The 23566-nt window shown below is 49.0% G+C and overlaps 1 protein-coding gene across 4 annotated transcripts in view; it reads right to left on the bottom strand.

The window, feature by feature from the left end:
* Window positions 1-23566, bottom strand: part of LOC123767427 (mitogen-activated protein kinase kinase kinase 7) — a 685923-nt gene that overhangs the window by 349440 nt on the left and 312917 nt on the right. The window lies entirely within an intron of this gene.

The raw sequence follows: 23566 nt of genomic DNA, 5'->3' as shown, positions 1-23566 counted from the left end.
ATTAGGAAGTGATGTGGTGGAGGCTGACTCCATACACAGCTTCAAGTGTAGATATGATAGAGCCCAGTAGGCTCAGGAACCTGTACACCTGTTGATTGACAGTTGAGAGGCGGGACCAAAGAGCCGAAGCTCAACCCCCGCAAGCACATCTAGGTGAGTACACGAAAATAACATTACACTAAAGGCAAAGCCCAAGTCCAAACTGTTTCATATTCATATGAGGAGGAAGATGACTGTGAATGAGCAGTTATCAGACTTGACAAAAGTAAAGGATGACAGGGTAAATGATAAGGAGGTATGCGTTGAACTTAAAAGCTTTCAGGAAGTATTTTTGAGCTGAAAATTTGCCATTGGCGCTTAGAGCCCAAATTGAACGGAAAATTCTACAGGAAACCCTTACTGAAACAGCAACACCAGATTTGTACAGCAGTAACTGCAGAAACTGGATGTGATAAAAGCCGTGGAACCAGACAAAATATCGCCTTGGATACTAAACGAGGCAACTGAAGCATTGTGCAGCCCACTTGCCATGATACTTAACTCCTGACTACTGTAAAATGTCTAATGTGGTACCAATCTACAAGAAAGGTGGAAGACAGAAACCTGCACACCGATATAACTAAACTTTCCCTTGCAAGTTGCCAGAGGGAATGATCCGAAGCAGGCTACAAGAACTAAAACAGACCAAATGAACAAATCCACAAGGGCCGTGATGAGGGTTCGAACCTACGTCCGAGAGGATCCCAAACGCGCCTTAATCGACTGTGCTACAACATGGTTAAAAAAATTGCAACCAGGAGAAGAAAAGATCAATTTTGTCTCTAGGCACCACCACGGTTTTAGTAAAGAAAAACTGTTTGACAAACTTTCTTGAGTTTTTATAACAAGATGACAAAAATCAAACAAGAGAGAGAGAGAGGAATGGGTTAATTGCATATTCCTTGAGTGTAAGGAGGCATTTGGTACGGTCTCACATGAAAGACTCCTACTCGAACAAGAAAAGGAGGGCTGGCGTATCTGGGAGAGTCCTAAGGTGGGGGAGAATGTATCTTTCAGGAAAGAAGCAAAGGGTTACGTTGAGAGCAGAGACATCAGAGCGGAGGGAGGTTATGAGACGAGTACCACAAGGCTCGGTTCTAAGGCCTGTAATGTTTCTACTATATGGCAATGACCTGACATAGGAAATTGGTTCCTTCAAATCAATATTTGTATATGGTGCAAAATAATGAGATGAGTCAGGTCAGGAATAGCCTGATTCGTTCACCTGCTTGTACGTTCACCTGCTTGTACGCTCACCAGATTGTACGTTCACCTGCTTGTACGTTCACCTGATTGTACGTTCACCTGCTTGTACGCTCACCTGCTTGTACGCTCACCTGATTGTACGTTCACCTGCTTGTACGTTCACCTGCTTGTACGCTCACCTGCTTGTACGCTCACCTGCTTGTACGTTCACCTGCTTGTACGCTCACCTGCTTGTACGCTCACCTGCTTGTACGTTCACCTGCTTGTACGCTAACCTGCTTGTACATTCACCTGCTTGTACGCTCACCTGCTTGTACGCTCACCTGCTTGTACGTTCACCTGCTTGTACGCTCACCTGCTTGTACGTTCACCTGCTTGTGCGTTCACCTGCTTGTACGTTCACCTGCTTGTGCGTTCACCTGCTTGTACGTTCACCTGCTTGTGCGTTCACCTGCTTGTACGTTCACCTGCTTGTGCGTTCACCTGCTTGTACGCTCACCTGATTGTACGTTCACCTGCTTGTACGTTCACCTGCTTGTACGTTCACCTGCTTGTACGCTCACCTGCTTGTACGTTCACCTGCTTGTACGTTCACCTGCTTGTACGTTCACCTGCATGTACGCTCACCTGCTTGTACGTTCTCCTGCTTGTACGTTCACCTGCTTGTACGTTCTCCTCCTTGTACGTTCACCTGCTTGTACGCTCACCTGCTTGTACGCTCACCTGTTTGTAGTTCTCCTGCTTGTACGCTCACCTGCTTGTACGTTCTCCTGCTTGTACGCTCACCTGCTTGTACGCTCACCTGCTTGTACGTTCTCCTGCTTGTACGCTCACCTGCTTGTACGTTCTCCTGCTTGTACGCTCACCTGCTTGTACGTTCACCTGCTTGTACGTTCTCCTGCTTGTACGCTCACCTGCTTGTACGCTCACCTGCTTGTACGTTCTCCTGCTTGTACGCTCACCTGCTTGTACGTTCTCCTGCTTGTACGCTCACCTGCTTGTACGTTCACCTGCTTGTACGTTCACCTGCTTGTACGTTCACCTGCTTGTACGCTCACCTGCTTGTACGTTCTCCTGCTTGTACGCTCACCTGCTTGTACGTTCTCCTGCTTGTACGCTCACCTGCTTGTACGTTCACCTGCTTGTACGTTCTCCTGCTTGTACGCTCACCTGCTTGTACGTTCTCCTGCTTGCACGCTCACCTGCTTGTACGTTCTCCTGCTTGCACGCTCACCTGCTTGTACGTTCTCCTGCTTGTACGCTCACCTGCTTGTACGTTCTCCTGCTTGTACGCTCACCTGCTTGTACGTTCTCCTGCTTGTACGCTCACCTGCTTGTACGTTCACCTGCTTGTACGTTCTCCTGCTTGTACGCTCACCTGCTTGTACGTTCTCCTGCTTGTACGCTCACCTGCTTGTACGTTCTCCTGCTTGTACGCTCACCTGCTTGTACGTTCTCCTGCTTGTACGCTCACCTGCTTGTACGTTCTCCTGCTTGTACGCTCACCTGCTTGTACGCTAACCTGCTTGTACGTTCTCTTGCTTGTACGCTCACCTGCTTGTACGCTCACCTGCTTGTACGTTCTCCTGCTTGTACGCTCACCTGCTTGTACGTTCACCTGCTTGTACGTTCTCCTGCTTGTACGTTCACCTGCTTGTACGTTCACCTGCTTGTACGTTCACCTGCTTGTACGCTCACCTGCTTGTACGTTCACCTGCTTGTACGCTCACCTGCTTGTCAGGTGAGCATGTAAGCCCTCAAGAACACAGCCGGAGTAGTAGGCATCCTTCAGTCTCGGGAGACTATGGAGTTGCGCCCTAGTTGTCAATCCTGGAGCAGCGTCTGGTGTGACTGATGAGGCCAAGCCGAGAGTGGCAGTCCATCCCACACCGAGCACAAACGAAGTCCGATTCTGGTCTGTCGTCCTGGCTACCGGCTTTCCTTCTCTGTCTCTTTGCCTCCGATTCCTTGGCAAGTGACTCCTCGAACTTGGAGAGACCTCGTTGAACACAGCCGGTAAGCCCTAAAGAACACACACACACAATACCCCATAAAAGGTTGATGCATAAGCTGGAGAAACAGGCAGGAGTAACTGGTAGGGCGCTCCAGTAGATAAGGGAGTACCTAAGCAATAGGAAGCAGAGAGTTATAGTGAGGGGTGAGACCTCAGAATGGCGTGAAGTCACCAGTGGAGTCCCACAGGGCTCTGTACTTGGACCTATCCTGTTTCTGATATACGTAAATGATCTCTTAGAGGGTATATACTCATTCCTCTCAATGTTTACTGACGCCACCAAAATTATGAGAAGGATTAAGACAGAGGAGGACAGCTTGAGGCTTCAAGAAGACCTGGACAAGCTGCAGGAATGGTCGAACAAATGGCTGTTAGAGTTTAACCCAAGTAAATGTAATGTAATGAAGATAGGGGTAGGAAGCAGGAGACCAGATACAAGGTACCATTTGGGAGATGAAATACTTCAAGAGTCAGAGAGAGAGAAAGACCTGGGGGTTGATATCACGCCAGACCTGTCCCCTGAAGCTCATATCAAGAGGATAACATCAGCAGCATATGCCAGGTTGGCTAACATAAGAACGGCCTTTAGAAACTTGTGTAAGGAATCTTTCAGAACATTATATACCACATATGTCAGACGAATCCTGGAGTATGCGGCTCCAGCATGGAGTCCATATCTAGTCAAGCATAAGACTAAACTGGAAAAGGTTCAAAGGTTTGCCACCAGACTAGTACCCGAGCTGAGAGGTATGAGCTACGAGGAGAGACTACGGGAATTAAACCTCACTTCGCTGGAAGACAGAAGAGTTAGGGGGGACATGATCCCCACATTCAAGAATCTCAAGGGAATCGACAGGGTTGATAAAGACAGGCTGTTTAACACAAGGGGCACACGCACTAGGGGACACAGGTGGAAACTGAGTGCCAAATGAGCCACAGAGATATTAGAAAGAACTTTTTTAGTGTGAGAGTGGTTGACAAATGGAATGCATTAGGAAGTGATGTTATCTTATCTTGAGGTTATCTTGAGTTGATTTCGGGGCTTTAGTGTCCCCGCGGCCCGGTCCTTGACCAGGCCTCCACCCCCAGGAAGCAGCCCGTGACAGCTGACTAACACCCAGGTACCTATTTACTGCTAGGTAACAGGGGCATTCAGGGTGAAAGAAACTTTGCCCATTTGTTTCTGCCTCGTGCGGGAATCGAACCCGCGCCACAGAATTACGAGTCCTGCGCGCTATCCACCAGGCTACGAGGCCCCCTCGAAGACAGGCAGTGGAGCTGGTGGAGGCAGACTCCATACACAGTTTCAAGTGTAGATATGATAGAGCCCAATAGGCTCAGGAACCTGTACACCTGTTGATTGACTGTTGAGAGGCGGGACCAAAGAGCCAGAGCTCAACCCCCGCAAGCACAATTAGGTGAGTACAACTAGGTGAGTACAACTAGATGAGTACAAGACAAAATTAGAAAAGATTCAGAGGTATGCCACCAGATTAGTCCCAGAACTAAGAGGTATGAGCTACGAGGAAAGGCTAAGGGAGCTGAACCTCACGTCCCTGGAAGACAGAAGAGTAAGGGAAGACATGATAACTACCTACAAAATTCTCAAGGGATTTGACACGGTGGATAAAGACAAACTATTTAACACGGGTGGAATACGAAGAAGGGGGACACAGGTGGACACTTAATACCCAAATGAGCCACAGAGACATGAGAAAGATTTTTTTAGTGTCAGAGTAATTAACATGTGGAATGCACTAGGAAGTGTTGTGGTGGAGGCTGACTCCATACACAGTTTCAAATATAGGCATGATAGAGCCCAGTAGGCTCAGGAATCTGTACACCAGTTGAGAAGCGGGACCAAAGAGACAAAGCTCAACACCCGCAAGCACAACTAGGTGAGTACACACACACACACATACACACACACACACACACACACATACACACACACACACACACACACACACACACACACACACACACACACACACACACACACACATACACACACACACACACACACAAACTTGAGAGGCAGGCAGGAGTAAGCGGAAAGGCCCTAGCATGGGTGAGGAACTACCTAACAGGAAGGAGCCAGAGGGTAATGGTAAGGGACAAGAAGTCGGACTGGCGAACAGTAACGAATGGAGTACCTCAAGGATCGGTGCTGGGCCCAATCCTCTTTCTAATTTACGTAAATGATATGTTTACAGGAGTGGAATCATACATGTCAATGTTTGCGGATGACGCAAAATTAATGAGAAGAGTTGTGACAGATGAGGATTGTAGGATCCTCCAAGAGGACTTAAACAGGTTGCAGAGATGGTCAGGGAAATGGTTACTGGAGTTCAACACCAGTAAATGTAAAGTTATGGAAATGGGATCAGGTGATAGACGACCAAAAGGACAGTACACAATGAAGGGTAACTGCCTACCTGTAACGATTCGAGAAAGAGACCTGGGAGTGGATGTGACACCTAATCTAACTCCTGAGGCACATATAAATAGGATAACGACAGCAGCGTACTCTACACTGGCGAAAATTAGAACTTCATTCAGAAACCTAAGTGAGGAGGCTTTTAGGGCGCTTTACACTGCCTACGTAAGACCCGTCTTAGAGTATGCCGTGCCATCATGGAGCCCCCACCTGAAGAAACACATAAGGAAACTAGAGAAGGTTCAGAGGTTTGCGACGAGGCTTGTCCCAGAGTTACGAGGGATGGGATATGAAGAACGTCTGAGGGAACTGAACCTTACGACACTAGAGAAAAGAAGGGAGAGAGGAGATATGATAGGAACATATAAAATACTCATGGGAATTGACAAAGTGGAAATAGATGAAGTGTTCACACGTAATAATAACAGAACGAGGGGACATGGGTGGAAACTGGAAATTCAGATGAGTCACAGAGATGTTGGGAAGTTTTCTTTTAGCGTGAGAGTAGTGGAAAAATGGAATGCACTTTGGGAACAGGTTCTGGAAGCAAATACTATTCATACTTTTAAAATTAGGTATGATAGGGAAATGGGACAGGAGTCATTGCTGTAAACAACCGATGGCTAGAAAGGCGGGATCCAAGAGCCAAGCTCGATCCTGCAAGCACAAATAGGTGAGTACAAATAGGTGAGTACACACACACACACACACACACACACACACACACACGAGAGACGACCCAGAGACTCAGCTAGACAACTACCGGCCAACCAAACAAGCAGTGGTGGTGGTGATCCCGTGTAGCCGTAACCCACATGTAGTAGTCTGGTGGCTTAGAGACGTGAGTGTACCCGCGAGCAAGGCCAACACTGAGTGGGAGGCGCGGGTGGGGAACGGGGTCAGGTGACAGGTGGGAGACAGGTGAACACGAGAGCGGACGCGGGATGACAGGTGCACCCCAGACACCCAGACGGCACACCAAGGCCACAGTGGTTCATCCCTTGCACACACGCACGCACTCACGCACGCACGCGCAGACTATATACGGTTTCAAATGTTGATATGACAGAGGGCGATAGGCGCAAGGTCTCCAACACTAGGTGACTGGCTGTCGAGATGCGGGACCAAATAGGTCACACACAACCTTCACATTATGTGAAAGAACAATTCTGTGATAAAGGCATTAAACATTACGGAACTGAAAAGACATTAAAGTGTGACATCTTGGGCAGTTGTGGATCGAAAATTGTCACCAGAGGAGTATATAAAGGTTTGCTAAGAGAGTATGCTAAGCTTTCCAACTTTAGATTCCTTTTATAATACACAAGCGGGATAATATTAAAAATGGTTCACGACCTTCGTGAGACCAAAACTGTAATATGCAGCGGATGTATGGTGACCATATCTCAAGAAGCACATTAATAAACTTGAGAAAGTGCAAACACATACTACTAAATGGCCTCCGGAATAGAAGACAAGAGCTATGAGGAGAGACTAGAGGTGTTAAACATGTCAAAGATAGAAGAAAATGAGGTGATATGATCACGACATACAAAATAGTAACAAAAATCTTAAAAATTGAACGTAGAAAGTCCTTAAAAAATGCAACGCAGTTTTTATAATGAAAAAGGTTATAGATTCAAGCTAAGAAAATAAAGTGTAAAAATAACAAAATAGAAAGTTCTATTTTTTTAAACATCGTGGTAGACGGTTGGAACAAGCTAAGTGAGAAAGTGGTGGAGGCTAAAACCATCAGTAGTTCCAAAGCGTTATACGATAAAGAGTACTGGGAAGACGGGACACAACAAGCGGAGCTCTCATCCTGTAATTACACTTAGATAATCTCACACACACTAGAAGTTGTACCCGGCAATTCCTGGGAAAGTCTCCCTCACTCCCCCCTTATTTTCCCCTATCACCCAGGTCCCACCTCTTTTCCCATATTCACTTTCCTGTTCCCTTCTACCTTCCTATCCCCCCTTCCTCCTCACTCATCTGCCAACAACCGCCTGCAACCTTGATCAGATAGAAACTTATATGTATGTACAAGTAAATCATGCAAATGTGCGGGTAAACGGCGGGGTAACATAACTCTACGGACAACACATCCCCGATTTAATTTTCAACTTTTATATAAATAAAAATGGAAATGTTCGTTTGTGCATAACCGCTAATCTCCGAAAGTTCTTCACCGATTGCTTTGAAATTTTCACACAACGTTCCATTCGCATCCGAGCAGGTTTTTATATACTTACTATATAGATGTCACGTCTGTGACGGTAAAACAAAACATGCTTTTTCTGAAAAACTGTTTTTTCATGTGAGTGAAATCTTCGAAACCTCTTTACTGATTGCTTTGAAATTTTGACACAACGTTGCATTCGAATAGGCGCGTCTTTTAATATATCTACTATATAGATGCCACCCCTGTGACAGGTTAAAAGTTGCGTTTTTGAAAAACAGCGCCATCTGTTGCACATAATAGCAACATGCACGCTATACTAAATATGTCACGTCTCATCTTCTCGTTTCCCATTTCAATGTTTCCGATTGCATTGATAAATTTTGTTTTCATAGATTTCGATTTATTTTATTTTTTAATGAATTATTTTGTGTGACATTGTGTTGGAATTGAGCTGTGTTGTTTACCATACCATTCATTTCGTAAGTATAAAGGTTTGCTAAGAGAGTATGCTAAGCTTTCCAACTTTAGATTCCTTTTATAATACACAAGCGGGATAATATTAAAAATGGTTCACGACCTTCGTGAGACCAAAACTGTAATATGCAGCGGATGTATGGTGACCATATCTCAAGAAGCACATTAATAAACTTGAGAAAGTGCAAACACATACTACTAAATGGCCTCCGGAATAGAAGACAAGAGCTATGAGGAGAGACTAGAGGTGTTAAACATGTCAAAGATAGAAGAAAATGAGGTGATATGATCACGACATACAAAATAGTAACAAAAATCTTAAAAATTGAACGTAGAAAGTCCTTAAAAAATGCAACGCAGTTTTTATAATGAAAAAGGTTATAGATTCAAGCTAAGAAAATAAAGTGTAAAAATAACAAAATAGAAAGTTCTATTTTTTTAAACATCGTGGTAGACGGTTGGAACAAGCTAAGTGAGAAAGTGGTGGAGGCTAAAACCATCAGTAGTTCCAAAGCGTTATACGATAAAGAGTACTGGGAAGACGGGACACAACAAGCGGAGCTCTCATCCTGTAATTACACTTAGATAATCTCACACACACTAGAAGTTGTACCCGGCAATTCCTGGGAAAGTCTCCCTCACTCCCCCCTTATTTTCCCCTATCACCCAGGTCCCACCTCTTTTCCCATATTCACTTTCCTGTTCCCTTCTACCTTCCTATCCCCCCTTCCTCCTCACTCATCTGCCAACAACCGCCTGCAACCTTGATCAGATAGAAACTTATATGTATGTACAAGTAAATCATGCAAATGTGCGGGTAAACGGCGGGGTAACATAACTCTACGGACAACACATCCCCGATTTAATTTTCAACTTTTATATAAATAAAAATGGAAATGTTCGTTTGTGCATAACCGCTAATCTCCGAAAGTTCTTCACCGATTGCTTTGAAATTTTCACACAACGTTCCATTCGCATCCGAGCAGGTTTTTATATACTTACTATATAGATGTCACGTCTGTGTCGGTAAAACAAAACATGCTTTTTCTGAAAAACTGTTTTTTCATGTGAGTGAAATCTTCGAAACCTCTTTACTGATTGCTTTGAAATTTTGACACAACGTTGCATTCGAATAGGCGCGTCTTTTAATATATCTACTATATAGATGCCACCCCTGTGACAGGTTAAAAGTTGCGTTTTTGAAAAACAGCGCCATCTGTTGCACATAATAGCAACATGCACGCTATACTAAATATGTCACGTCTCATCTTCTCGTTTCCCATTTCAATGTTTCCGATTGCATTGATAAATTTTGTTTTCATAGATTTCGATTTATTTTATTTTTTAATGAATTATTTTGTGTGACATTGTGTTGGAATTGAGCTGTGTTGTTTACCATACCATTCATTTCGTAAGTATAAGTATAGATGACACACCTATGACACGTAAAACTATGCTTTTCTTGAAAAACAGCACCATCTGTTGCATGTAAGAGCAACACACATGCTGTACTAAATATGTTACAATTCCATTTCAATGTTTCTGATTGCATTGATAAATTGAATTTTCGTAGATTTTGATTTATTTTCATTTTGATTTAATTATTTTGTGTGAATTGCATTGGAATAGATCTGTGTTGTTTACCATACAGTTCATTTTGTAAGTATAGTTTATTTTTTTATTTTTTTCATATTTTCATTTAATTTTTTAACTGTTTTTCTTATATTTCAGTGATGGGAACATCAGACCATTTGGGAAGGCATCGGACGAGGGAGTGGGGAATGGTGGGGATGACGAGGGGACGGAAGCGAGAGATTGTGGGGAGGACGAGGGGACGGAAGTGAGAGAAGGTGGGGAGGACGAGGGGACGGAAGTGAGAGATGGTGGAGAGGACGAGGGGACAAGGGATGGGGTAATGGTGCGAACAAGGAGATGGGGAATGGAGAATAGTGGGGAGGACAAAGGGACAGGGGAGTGGGGCATGGTGGGAGGGAAGATGGGATTGTGGAGTGGGGAATGGTTGAGAGGACGAGGAGACGGGTGATGGGGGAATGGTGGGGAGGACTGGGGGACAGGGAAGGTTGCTGAGCCACAGCAACGCGTGGCCGGGTACTGCTAGTACAGTATAAAATCAAACAGGCCACCACGTTAGAAAGGTTAAATATCTCAAAAGGAATCCACGTGGAAATAGCAGTTCGGTTATATAGACTACGTCTAGGTTACAGCTGCAACTGGGAGACTGGTGAACCACGACAGAGGGAATACATCTGCCAAACAATCACAGAAACGCCCCTACTTGACTATCTCCTGGAATGTGACGCAACCAACGACCTTAGAAGAGGTTTAAGAGTCCCTGAATCTTGCAGTAACCACCCTGAAGCCATCAACACTGCCACTCTTCTGGTCAAAAAGGGTGTCCAGCAGCTGGACACAATCATAAATACTGTCAAGCACTATCCTCCCCCACGATAGCAGCCTGACGATTAAAAGCGACCTCAGCACACAGTATACATTTACTAAACAAAAAATCTACCACTTACGGGCTATTGATGCCCGTGCCACCTCTTGGGTGGCTTCATCATCAACCAACTTGTAGCTTACGTGCTCACTATAGCCCGAGCTACAAGGACATTTCTTTCTGAGTAGCTAAATCTAAAACTACAAACGACGAACTTGTCGCTGGCCTCGGACTTGTAGCCCAGAGACACTTGAAGATGTTACAGGATCAAATACCACATTCACTCCAAACATCTACCACCTACGGGCTACTCGTGCCCATGCCCCATCTTGGGGTGGCTTAATCTTCATCAACCAACCAACTTGTATCCATTCAAACTGTGCCTTTGATAATGTTAACAAGGGTTAATGAAACACATGTCTTAGCGTCTGGCCAAATCAAATTTATAAATGAACACTGCAGAGTTAATTTCTCACTTCCTTTTCAAGTGAAAAAAAATTTAGAGAAGGTTCTGGATAAAATAATTGATCTCAACCTTTCTGTCATATTCAATAATATATATATATATATATATATATATATATATATATATATATATATATATATATATATATATATATATATATATATATATATATATATATATATATTTCCATTTTACATCCTATTTCAAACGGCTTGTTCATTTTATAAACTGATCTCATTTGGATGAAATGAGTATTCAGACTCCTTTCCATTTTTCAATTTTAATGCCTGGGTGAATAATTGGATTGGACATGGTTGAATCATATCATCTCGTTTTATCCAGCAAATGTCGTCCCTTTCTGGAAAACTGATTGTGTTTGGTATTTCCAGAGATCTTAGGAAACTCATTTTGAAATCACACCATTTTTCTGAAATCTCTGATTATTCCTAACCATATTTTACTATCATACCTACATGAAATATGTTAACCACATTGATACGCAGTATCTATTTTTATACACGACTCATTCTGGTCAACTTATTGTAAATACTGAATAATGTTCAGAGTCATACGTTTGGAAAGTCTCTGTATTTAAATCATGGACGGGCGAATTATTTTATGCATGCCTCTTTCTCACTTCACTGGAATATATTTCTTGAAGCTATTGGAGAAGAAAGCAGGTATGGCACACACAAGGCTCTTGGCGTGTGTGTGTCCTGCATCAGAGACCTGGAGGTGAGCCTTCCTCACACGTATATTGTCGCTCCTCCTATACCATCACATGTATTCTTGTCGTCACCTCTCACACAGAAATACCTCTCAGCTTCAACACCAAAATCTTCATGATTGTGTACATTTATATAACTGTTCACATTTTGATATTGCCTCCACAGCCATCACAATAGCAAATTACACTTTTTTCACATTAGGGAACCTTTTTTGGACACCTTTAATTATGTACTGTTAAGAAGTATATACTGATCAAATTTTTTTTGACCAGAATGCTAGTTGAGCATTTAAGACAGTCGTTAATACAGTAACTACTATGCATCAATCCTACAATCTTCTTACTATACATTACAAATAAATGAAGTGTTGCCTGATGGTTTGTCCAGTGAAAATTTTGAGACACTTCGTGTGAGATGACGGAAGACTTATGAAAACAAGAACACGCACTCTCTTGGCCAGTAGTGTGTCCTTGGTGTTCATTTGTTATCTCTGACATTTAGCGATATAGTGATAACGTGTGAGGGAAAAATTCCGTCTGAAAGAATGTCTGTGAAATCATCAGTTGATGCTGTATGGGTTTCCAGAGTTGATGGATCCGCAGTAGTCCATTAAACATATTCTACATGGTCTCTGTTAATACTGACACTATTAAGTCAGCAATACCTTTATTACCACGACAATCCCGGCAACAATGTAGCAGGCACTAGGAACTGTTGACACCAACACTTTTATCCTTATGAGTATAATATGTGGTGCCATTCTCACTACATATAGAACCACCACCAGTCTTGGAGTCTGGTGACAAGTGCACACACACACAAACTCGCTGTGTTCCATTGCCCTCCACCAAAGGCACATCATTTTGGTGGTAAACCTGCAAAATATGAAAATCCTTCGCTAGTATCAATTTCTCTATATCTTTCATATTTTTTCTCTACATCTTCCAATAAATGCAACAACGATCATAAAAACACCGAGCAAATTATACGGGAAACCCCACATTGAAGAATATAAGACTGCTAAACGCGTTTTCCACCGTCAGGTCTTGTCTACCTCTCATGAAGACCTGACGCACGAAAGCGCATTCACCACGCGTCTAGTTTTCAATGTGGTTTTTCCAGCATATCTCTCTCTCTCTCTCTCACTTTATACATATATATTGTGATAATAATCTCTTTCAAGAGAGATTGAGCCTGCTCTTCCCTACATAAAGTTATTTACACATATACAAGAATAAGATGCTACCTTCAAGATACGTCCACCAGTAGCACAAAACGTTTTGACCAGGAGGCAAAACGTACCCTAAACCCCCCCCCTCCACACTCCCTCCATGCCGGCTCGCCCGTCGTCAACCAGCAAACTACCATTCCAGCCTGCCTGCTTCTGATTGGTGACCCGCCGTCTGCACACCTGCACCTCAGCGCCCTCTACCTAAGTCGGTGTCTGGGCTTGAACCAGCCATTGAAGTCAGAATATCCTTGTGCTCTCAAGCTGTGAACAACCAACTGATACACGTCCTGTTTATTGGTGGAGGTTCCCAGCTAGCGCTATATTCTCAGCACCTGTTTATGTCATTTTGTCTTTATATTATTCCTAGAGTAATTTATCCCTGTTCTTAATGTTTATGACTTGTTTGTTTGCACTGTACATAGCCAAGGGATTGTCTTTGTTTTTAAATTTGCTTTCCAGTTAATTAAAGTTTCATTGTTCATACTATGTGTTTTGCGTGTCTTCCCTTACTCTACCACAGACAACAGCCAAGCAGTCGCTTTTTTTTTGTAAATGTGACAGGCATTGACACCAGCCATTAGGAGGACTGTTGAACATTTACACTCCTACACTTTCCCGTCACAATATATATATATATATATATATATATATATATATATATATATATATATATATATATATATATATATATATATATGCACACCAATTGTTTTAAGCTACCCAGCAAGAGACACTTGTGTTAGTAATCATTCTGACCAATATCTTTATTTCTGACACTGACACAATCATTTACCTCCACAGATCCGATTTCTTCTTCCGCATTGAAAAATGTGATTTGTAATGATAATTTTGTTAATTTTCAGTCAATTCAAATCACTATTTGCAAGATTTACAGTGAAATACTGTACCGAGAGAAATTTTTTAGACTGATATTTGTACACCTGTGATTAGGCTTAACTCAAATAGGTCAATTTTGAAAATATTGATCAACCTTCGGTGAAATCCCATGAAACATATATATAATGCCCTAATTTTTGTATACATAAATTTTAAGTGGTCTTCATAACAATATCAATTTGGTACGTGAAATATAATATTTGAATGCACTTGCAATGTATCTTCTGGCTCAATTATGAGTAGATGAATTTGAAAATGAGGTATTCTCGCCATTTCCACCCCCCCCCCCTCCATCCAAAAAATAAAATATATAGGGTTATCTTGAGATGATTTCGGGGCTTTTAGTGTCTCCGCGGCTCGGTCCTCGACCAAACCTCCACCCCCAGGAAGCAGCCCGTGACAGCTGACTAACACCCAGGTACCTATTTTACTGCTAAGTAACAGGGGCATAAGGTGAAAGAAACTGCCCATTATTTCTCGCCGGCGCCCGGGATCGAACCCGGGACCACGGGATCACAAGTCCAGCGTGCTGTCCGCTCGGCCGACCGGCTCCCTCTAACTTTTGAACCAAAGTCGGATTTACCTGATACTTGGATATTTGGGCTGTGAGTAGAGAGAAAGATATAGATGTTGTTATATGTACCCGGGGTGGAGTCAGGCCCCGGGGCGGGCTTGGGGAGTGCTGGAACCCCACCAACCCCATCCAGGTACAGATACTCTTACTGCAAGGGTTATGGGCTTTATTTCACATTTTCTTCTATATTCCATCATGGAATATCCCAGGTGTGGAGTGACACCAGGTGTGGCGTGCACCCTAGGTGCCGTGGAGTGCACCCTAGGTGCCGTGGCGTGCACCCTAGGTGCCGTGGAGTGCACCCTAGGTGCCGTGGAGTGCACCCTAGGTGCCGTGGAGTGCACCCTAGGTGCCGTGGAGTGCACCCTAGGTGCCGCGCACTCCACCACTGACCTCACACATGACGCCACCAGTTCTCTCAGTGTTTCCCTCCTCGGGTGTCTGGAGGCTATACTTAATTTAGCTCAGTTTGTATACGTGTCTCCGGTGACATTATTCATGTGTTCCCTTTGGTGATAAAGTTGGCGTCGTGACAAGTGCCAGGCTGTCCTCCTGTGGTCGCCTTGCACGCACCTGCACGCACCTCCTGCCTCTCACCCTCACGCACCTCCTGCCTCGCACCCTCACGCACCTCCTGCCTCGCACCTGCACGCACCTCCTGCCTCGCACCTGCACGCACCTCCTGCCTATCACCTGCACGCACCTCCTGCCTCTCACCTGCACGCACCTCCTGCCTCTCACCTGCACGCACCTCCTGCCTCTCACCTGCACGCACCTCCTGCCTCGCACCCTCACGCACCTCCTGCCTCTCACCTGCACGCACCTCCTGCCTCGCACCTGCACGCACCTCCTGCCTCGCACCTGCACGCACCTCCTGCCTCGCACCCTCACGCACCTCCTGCCTCTCACCTGCACGCACCTCCTGCCTCGCACCTGCACGCACCTCCTGCCTCGCACCTGCACGCACCTCCTGCCTCGCACCTGCACGCACCTCCTGCCTCTCACCTGCACGCACCTCCTGCCTCTCACCTGCACGCACCTCCTGCCTCTCACCTGCACGCACCTCCTGCCTCGCACCCTCACGCACCTCCTGCCTCTCACCTGCACGCACCTCCTGCCTCGCACCTGCACGCACCTCCTGCCTCGCACCTGCACGCACCTCCTGCCTCGCACCTGCACGCACCTCCTGCCTCTCACCTGCACGCACCTCCTGCCTCTCACCTGCACGCACCTCCTGCCTCTCACCTGCACGCACCTCCTGCCTCGCACCCTCACGCACCTCCTGCCTCTCACCTGCACGCACCTCCTGCCTCGCACCTGCACGCACCTCCTGCCTCTCACCTGCACGCACCTCCTGCCTCTCACCTGCACGCACCTCCTGCCTCTCACCTGCACGCACCTCCTGCCTCTCACCTGCACGCACCTCCTGCCTCTCACCTGCACGCACCTCCTGCCTCGCACCCTCACGCACCTCCTGCCTCGCACCCTCACGCACCTCCTGCCTCTCACCTGCACGCACCTCCTGCCTCTCACCTGCACGCACCTCCTGCCTCTCACCTGCACGCACCTCCTGCCTCTCACCTGCACGCACCTCCTGCCTCGCACCCTCACGCACCTCATGCCTCTCACCTGCACGCACCTCCTGCCTCTCACCCTCACGCACCTCCTGCCTCGCACCCTCACGCACCTCCTGCCTCTCACCCTCACGCACCTCCTGCCTCTCACCTGCACGCACCTCCTGCCTCGCACCCTCACGCACCTCCTGCCTCTCACCTGCACGCACCTCCTGCCTCTCACCTGCACGCACCTCCTGCCTCGCACCCTCACGCACCTCCTGCCTCTCACCTGCACGCACCTCCTGCCTCTCACCCTCACGCACCTCCTGCCTCTCACCTGCACGCACCTCCTGCCTCGCACCCTCACGCACCTCCTGCCTCGCACCCTCACGCACCTCCTGCCTCGCACCCTCACGCACCTCCTGCCTCTCACCCTCACGCACCTCCTGCCTCTCACCTGCACGCACCTCCTGCCTCTCACCCTCACGCACCTCCTGCCTCTCACCCTCACGCACCTCATGCCTCGCACCCTCACGCACCTCCTGCCTCTCACCTGCACGCACCTCCTGCCTCTCACCCTCACGCACCTCCTGCCTCTCACCCTCACGCACCTCCTGCCTCTCACCCTCACGCACCTCCTGCCTCTCACCTGCACGCACCTCCTGCCTCGCACCCTCACGCACCTCCTGCCTCTCACCTGCACGCACCTCCTGCCTCGCACCCTCACGCACCTCCTGCCTCTCACCCTCATGCACCTCCTGCCTCTCACCTGCACGCACTTCCTGCCTCTCACCCTCACGCACCTCCTGCCTCTCACCCTCACGCACCTCCTGCCTCTCACCTGCACGCACCTCCTGCCTCTCACCCTCACGCACCTCCTGCCTCTCACCCTCACGCACCTCCTGCCTCTCACCCTCACGCACCTCCTGCCTCTCACCCTCACGCACCTCCTGCCTCTCACCTGCACGCACCTCCTGCCTCGCACCCTCACGCACCTCATGCCTCTCACTCTCACGCACCTCCTGCCTCTCACCCTCACGCACCTCCTGCCTCTCACCTGCACGCACCTCCTGCCTCTCACCTGCACGCACCTCCTGCCTCTCACCTGCACGCACCTCCTGCCTCGCACCCTCACGCACCTCCTGCCTCTCACCTGCACGCACCTCCTGCCTCTCACCTGCACGCACCTCCTGCCTCTCACCCTCACGCACCTCCTGCCTCTCACCTGCACGCACCTCCTGCCTCTCACCCTCACGCACCTCCTGCCTCTCACCCTCACGCACCTCCTGCCTCGCACCCTCACGCACCTCCTGCCTCTCACCCTCACGCACCTCCTGCCTCTCACCTGCACGCACCTCCTGCCTCGCACCCTCACGCACCTCATGCCTCGCACCCTCACGCACCTCCTGCCTCTCACCTGCACGTACCTCCTGCCTCGCACCCTCACGCACCTCCTGCCTCTCACCTGCACGCACCTCCTGCCTCTCACCCTCACGCACCTCCTGCTTCTCACCCTCACGCACATCATGCCTCGCACCCTCACGCACCTGCCTCTCACCTGCACGCACCTCCTGCCTCTCACCCTCACGCACCTCCTGCCTCTCACCTGCACGCACATCCTGCCTCTCACCTGCACGCACCTCCTGCCTCGCACCCTCACGCACCTCCTGCCTCTCACCTGCACGCACCTCCTGCCTCTCACCTGCACGCACCTCCTGCCTCTCACCCTCACGCACCTCCTGCCTCTCACCTGCACGCACCTCCTGCCTCTCACCTGCACGCACCTCCTGCCTCTCACCTGCACGCACCTCCTGCCTCGCACCCTCACGCACTTCCTGCCTCTCACCCTCACGCACCTCCTGCCTCTCATCTGCACGCACCTCCTGCCTCTCACCCTCACGCACCTCCTGCCTCTCACCTGCACGCACCTCCTGCCTCGCACCCTCACGCACCTCCTGCCTCTCACCTGCACGCACCTCCTGCCTCGCACCCTCACGCACCTCATGCCTCGCACCCTCACGCACCTCCTGCCTCTCACCTGCACGCACCTCCTGCCTCGCACCCTCACGCACCTCCTGCCTCTCACCTGCACGCACCTCCTGCCTCTAACCTGCACGCACCTCCTGCCTCTCACCTGCACGCACCTCCTGCCTCTCACCTGCACGCATCTCCTGCCTCGCACCTGCACGCACCTCCTGCCTCTAACCTGCACGCACCTCCTGCCTCTCACCTGCACGCACCTCCTGCCTCTCACCTGCACGCATCTCCTGCCTCGCACCTGCACGCACCTCCTGCCTCGCACCCTCACGCACCTCCTGCCTCTCACCCTCACGCACCTCCTGCCTCTCACCTGCACGCACCTCCTGCCTCGCACCCTCACGCACCTCATGCCTCTCACCTGCACGCACCTCCTGCCTCGCACCCTCAGGCACCTCCTGCCTCTCACCTGCACGCACCTCCTGCCTCTCACCCTCACGCACCTCCTGCCTCTCACTCTCACGCACCTCCTGCCTCTCACCTGCACGCACCTCCTGCCTCTCACCCTCACGCACCTCCTGCCTCTCACCCTCACGCACCTCCTGCCTCTCACCCTCACGCACCTCCTGCCTCTCACCCTCACGCACCTCCTGCCTCTCACCCTCACGCACCTCCTGCCTCTCACCCTCACGCACCTCCTGCCTCTCACCTGCACGCACCTCCTGCCTCTCACCCTCACGCACCTCCTGCCTCTCACCTGCACGCACCTCCTGCCTCGCACCTGCACGCACCTCCTGTCTCATGACTGCATTTCTTCCTCGTTAAACTCCAAAAGCCATTACCTGACTACTGACTGGGCTTGTTTGGGTCCGCGTGCAGCACATTCACACCTTACTCTCAGCACCTTGGCTTTACCTGCACACATCTACACACACACACAAGTTACTTAAAGACACCCAGGGTACAAATACCCTAAACTACTCTATCCTTTTGAGATGTATTTTATTGTCTCAATAAACGTACCTGAACGTGATCTGTGACACGATAGTACCTCACCAAGGTCACTATTCTTCCCGTCTCGCCCTCCTCACTATAATCCCTGTCTCGCCCTCCTCACTATAATCCCTGTCTCGCCCTCCTCACTATAATCCCTGTCTCGCCCTCCTCACTATAATCCCTATCTCGCCCTCCTCACTATAATCCCTGTCTCGCCCTCACTATAATCCCTGACATACTTAAAACAGCGAAGATCACGCCACTTCACAAAGGTGATAGTATAGCAGATGTAAAAAAAATATTGACCAATAGCTCTAACCTCACACATAAAAAATCTTTGAGTGTTAAGATGACAAATGACATGGACTCACAACATGCACATAACCGAGGACAAGACGGGTTGAGAACAGGGCGCTCCTGCCTCTCTCAGTTGCTTGATCACTATAACATGGCTGCAGGTGCCACACAAGACCACCAAAACACAGACCTAATATACACACTCTTGGCAAAAGCTTCCAACAAATGTGACCAGGGACCATGTGACCAGGGTCCATGTGACCAGGGACCATGTGACCAGGGACCAGGGTCCATGTGTCCAGGGTCCATGTGACCAGGGTCCATGTGACCAGGGACCATGTGACCAGGGTCCAGGGTCCATGTGTCCAGGGTCCATGTGACCAGGAACCAGGGACCATGTGACCAGGGACCATGTGACCCGGGTCCATGTGACCAGGGTCCATGTGACCAGGGTCCATGTGACCAGGGTCCATGTGACCAGGAACCAGGGACCATGTGACCAGGGACCATGTGACCAGGGACCATGTGACCAGGGTCCATGTGACCAGGGTCCATGTGACCAGGGACCATGTGACCAGGGACCATGTGACCAGGGTCCATGTGACCAGGGACCAGGGTCCATGTGACCAGGGTCCATGTGACCAGGGTCCATGTGACCAGGGTCCATGTGACCAGGGACCAGGGTCCATGTGTCCAGGGTCCATGTGACCAGGGTCCATGTGACCAGGGTCCATGTGACCAGGGACCATGTGACCAGGGTCCATGTGACCAGGGACCAGGGTCCATGTGACCAGGGACCAGGGTCCATGTGACCAGGGTCCATGTGACCAGGGACCATGTGACCAGGGTCCATGTGACCAGGGACCATGTGACCAGGGACCATGTGACCAGGGACCATGTGACCAGGGTCCATGTGACCAGGGACCATGTGACCAGGGACCATGTGACCAGGGACCATGTGACCAGGGACCATGTGACCAGGGACCATGTGACCAGGGACCATGTGACCAGGGTCCATGTGACCAGGGTCCATGTGACCAGGGTCCATGTGACCAGGGTCCATGTGACCAGGGTCCATGTGACCAGGGACCATGTGACCAGGGACCATGTGACCAGGGACCATGTGACCAGGGACCATGTGACCAGGGTCCATGTGACCAGGGTCCATGTGACCAGGGACCAGGGTCCATGTGACCAGGGACCATGTGACCAGGGACCATGTGACCAGGGACCATGTGACCAGGGTCCATGTGACCAGGGTCCATGTGACCAGGGTCCATGTGACCAGGGTCCATGTGACCAGGGACCATGTGACCAGGGACCATGTGACCAGGGACCATGTGACCAGGGTCCATGTGACCAGGGTCCATGTGACCAGGGACCAGGGTCCATGTGACCAGGGACCATGTGACCAGGGTCCATGTGACCAGGGTCCATGTGACCAGGGACCATGTGACCAGGGACCAGGGTCCATGTGACCAGGGACCATGTGACCAGGGTCCATGTGACCAGGGACCATGTGACCAGGGACCATGTGACCAGGGTCCATGTGACCAGGGACCATGTGACCAGGGTCCATGTGACCAGGGACCATGTGACCAGGGACCATGTGACCAGGGTCCATGTGACCAGGGACCATGTGACCAGGGACCATGTGACCAGGGTCCATGTGACCAGGGTCCATGTGACCAGGGACCATGTGACCAGGGTCCATGTGACCAGGGACCATGTGACCAGGGTCCATGTGACCAGGGTCCATGTGACCAGGGTCCATGTGACCAGGGACCATGTGACCAGGGACCATGTGACCAGGGTCCATGTGACCAGGGACCATGTGACCAGGGTCCATGTGACCAGGGACCATGTGACCAGGGACCATGTGACCAGGGACCATGTGACCAGGGACCAGGGTCCATGTGACCAGGGTCCATGTGACCAGGGACCATGTGACCAGGGACCAAGGACCATGTGACCAGGGACCATGTGACCAGGGACCATGTGACCAGGGACCAGGGACCATGTGACCAGGGACCATGTGACCAGGGACCATGTGACCAGGGACCATGTGACCAGGGTCCATGTGACCAGGGTCCATGTGACCAGGGACCATGTGACCAGGGACCATGTGACCAGGGACCATGTGACCAGGGACCATGTGACCAGGGTCCATGTGACCAGGTACCATGTGACCAGGGTCCATGTGACCAGGGACCATGTGACCAGGGACCATGTGACCAGGGACCATGTGACCAGGGTCCATGTGACCAGGGTCCATGTGACCAGGGTCCATGTGACCAGGGACCATGTGACCAGGGACCATGTGACCAGGGACCATGTGACCAGGGTCCATGTGACCAGGGACCATGTGACCAGGGTCCATGTGACCAGGGTCCATGTGACCAGGGACCATGTGACCAGGGACCATGTGACCAGGGTCCATGTGACCAGGGACCATGTGACCAGGGTCCATGTGACCAGGGACCATGTGACCAGGGACCATGTGACCAGAGACCATGTGACCAGGGACCATGTGACCAGGGACCATGTGACCAGGGACCAGGGACCAGGGTCCATGTGACCAGGGTCCATGTGACCAGGGACCATGTGACCAGGGACCAAGGACCATGTGACCAGGGACCATGTGACCAGGGACCATGTGACCAGGGACCAAGGACCATGTGACCAGGGACCATGTGACCAGGGACCATGTGACCAGGGACCATGTGACCAGGGACCATGTGACCAGGGACCATGTGACCAGGGACCAGGGACCGGGGTGTTATTACGCACAAAATGTGCGCAAAAGGAATTACTGGCAGAGTTGGGAGATGGATCTTCAACTTCCTAACTTACTGAACGCGGAGTGTAATAGTCAACACGGTCAAATCCGGATCATCTACTGTGAAAAGCTCCCCCCCCCCCCCAAGGTACCGTACTTGCTCCGGTACTTTTCTCATCCTAATAACAGACACAGACAAGGATACAAACTACAGTACTGTATCACCATGTGCGGACGACACTGGGATATTCACGCGAGTAGACAATATAGAGGACACGACAAACCTCCAGTTGGATGTAAATCTGGTCTTCCAATGGACCACAGATAATATGATGATTAATGATAACAAGTTCCACCTTCAAAGATGATATTTGTATTATGGCACACAGTAAACCAAGGCTATAAGTGTTACTTGATGCATTCTCCAATAAAGAATGCCTCTTATTCCAGTATTGTGGATTATGAGGCCACATTAGAATGTGGCCTCATAATCTCTGTTGATAAAGCAAGGGTTCTTATTCCCCTTCTCTTCGTGTTAACTATACTATTAATGGAGTGCGCGACTTGTGAGTCTTATAAATACCTTGTAGTCGAGGTTAATGATACAAATCTCGTCAGCAACCTGCGCAAAAAACTAGTTAAGCGTCTTAAACCTCTCAAAACTCTTGTTGGCAAAAGAGTTGGCATTAACATAAAATATGCTCGTAGTTTTTATATTGCCTTTATACGATCTGTTTTTTATTATTATGCCTTGCATCTTCTTAATTTTTCTCCTAAACAATTACAAGGCCAAGATGTAGTACAGAATGATGCCATGCGCATCATCCTGGGTTGTCCTAGAACTGTCAGAATTGTTAACATGAGAAAGGAACTAAAATTACCTTCCATTTACGAAAAAAATAGTTCGACTTAGAACTATGTTTTGCGCCAAAACTTTGAAAAATAATGGTCCCCCAGCTCTATTCAAATTAAATTGAGATCCATTCTAAACAATTCTGACTGTTCCCTCACTCCGCCGCAAAAAGCTCCTTACAGTGTGTGGCTCAGTTGTTGTGCCTATAATCTTCTGAAACTGAATGTGTCTCTTAACCCTGATAAAACTGTTCACTATATTCCCCCCTTGGAAAGATGTGCAGGTCTCTCTGCATTATACCCCCATCAGTGTAAAACAAATGTATAACACTGGAACTATGAGATGTATAACACTAGAAGCTATTACAGTCATCTTCAAATTCTTAAACTGACTGAA

This window comes from Procambarus clarkii, chromosome 74 (genome assembly GCF_040958095.1).
Source record: "Procambarus clarkii isolate CNS0578487 chromosome 74, FALCON_Pclarkii_2.0, whole genome shotgun sequence".
Taxonomy (NCBI): domain Eukaryota; kingdom Metazoa; phylum Arthropoda; class Malacostraca; order Decapoda; family Cambaridae; genus Procambarus; species Procambarus clarkii.
Note: the sequence above shows the minus strand (reverse complement) of the source record. Positions and strands in the feature narration are given on the sequence as shown.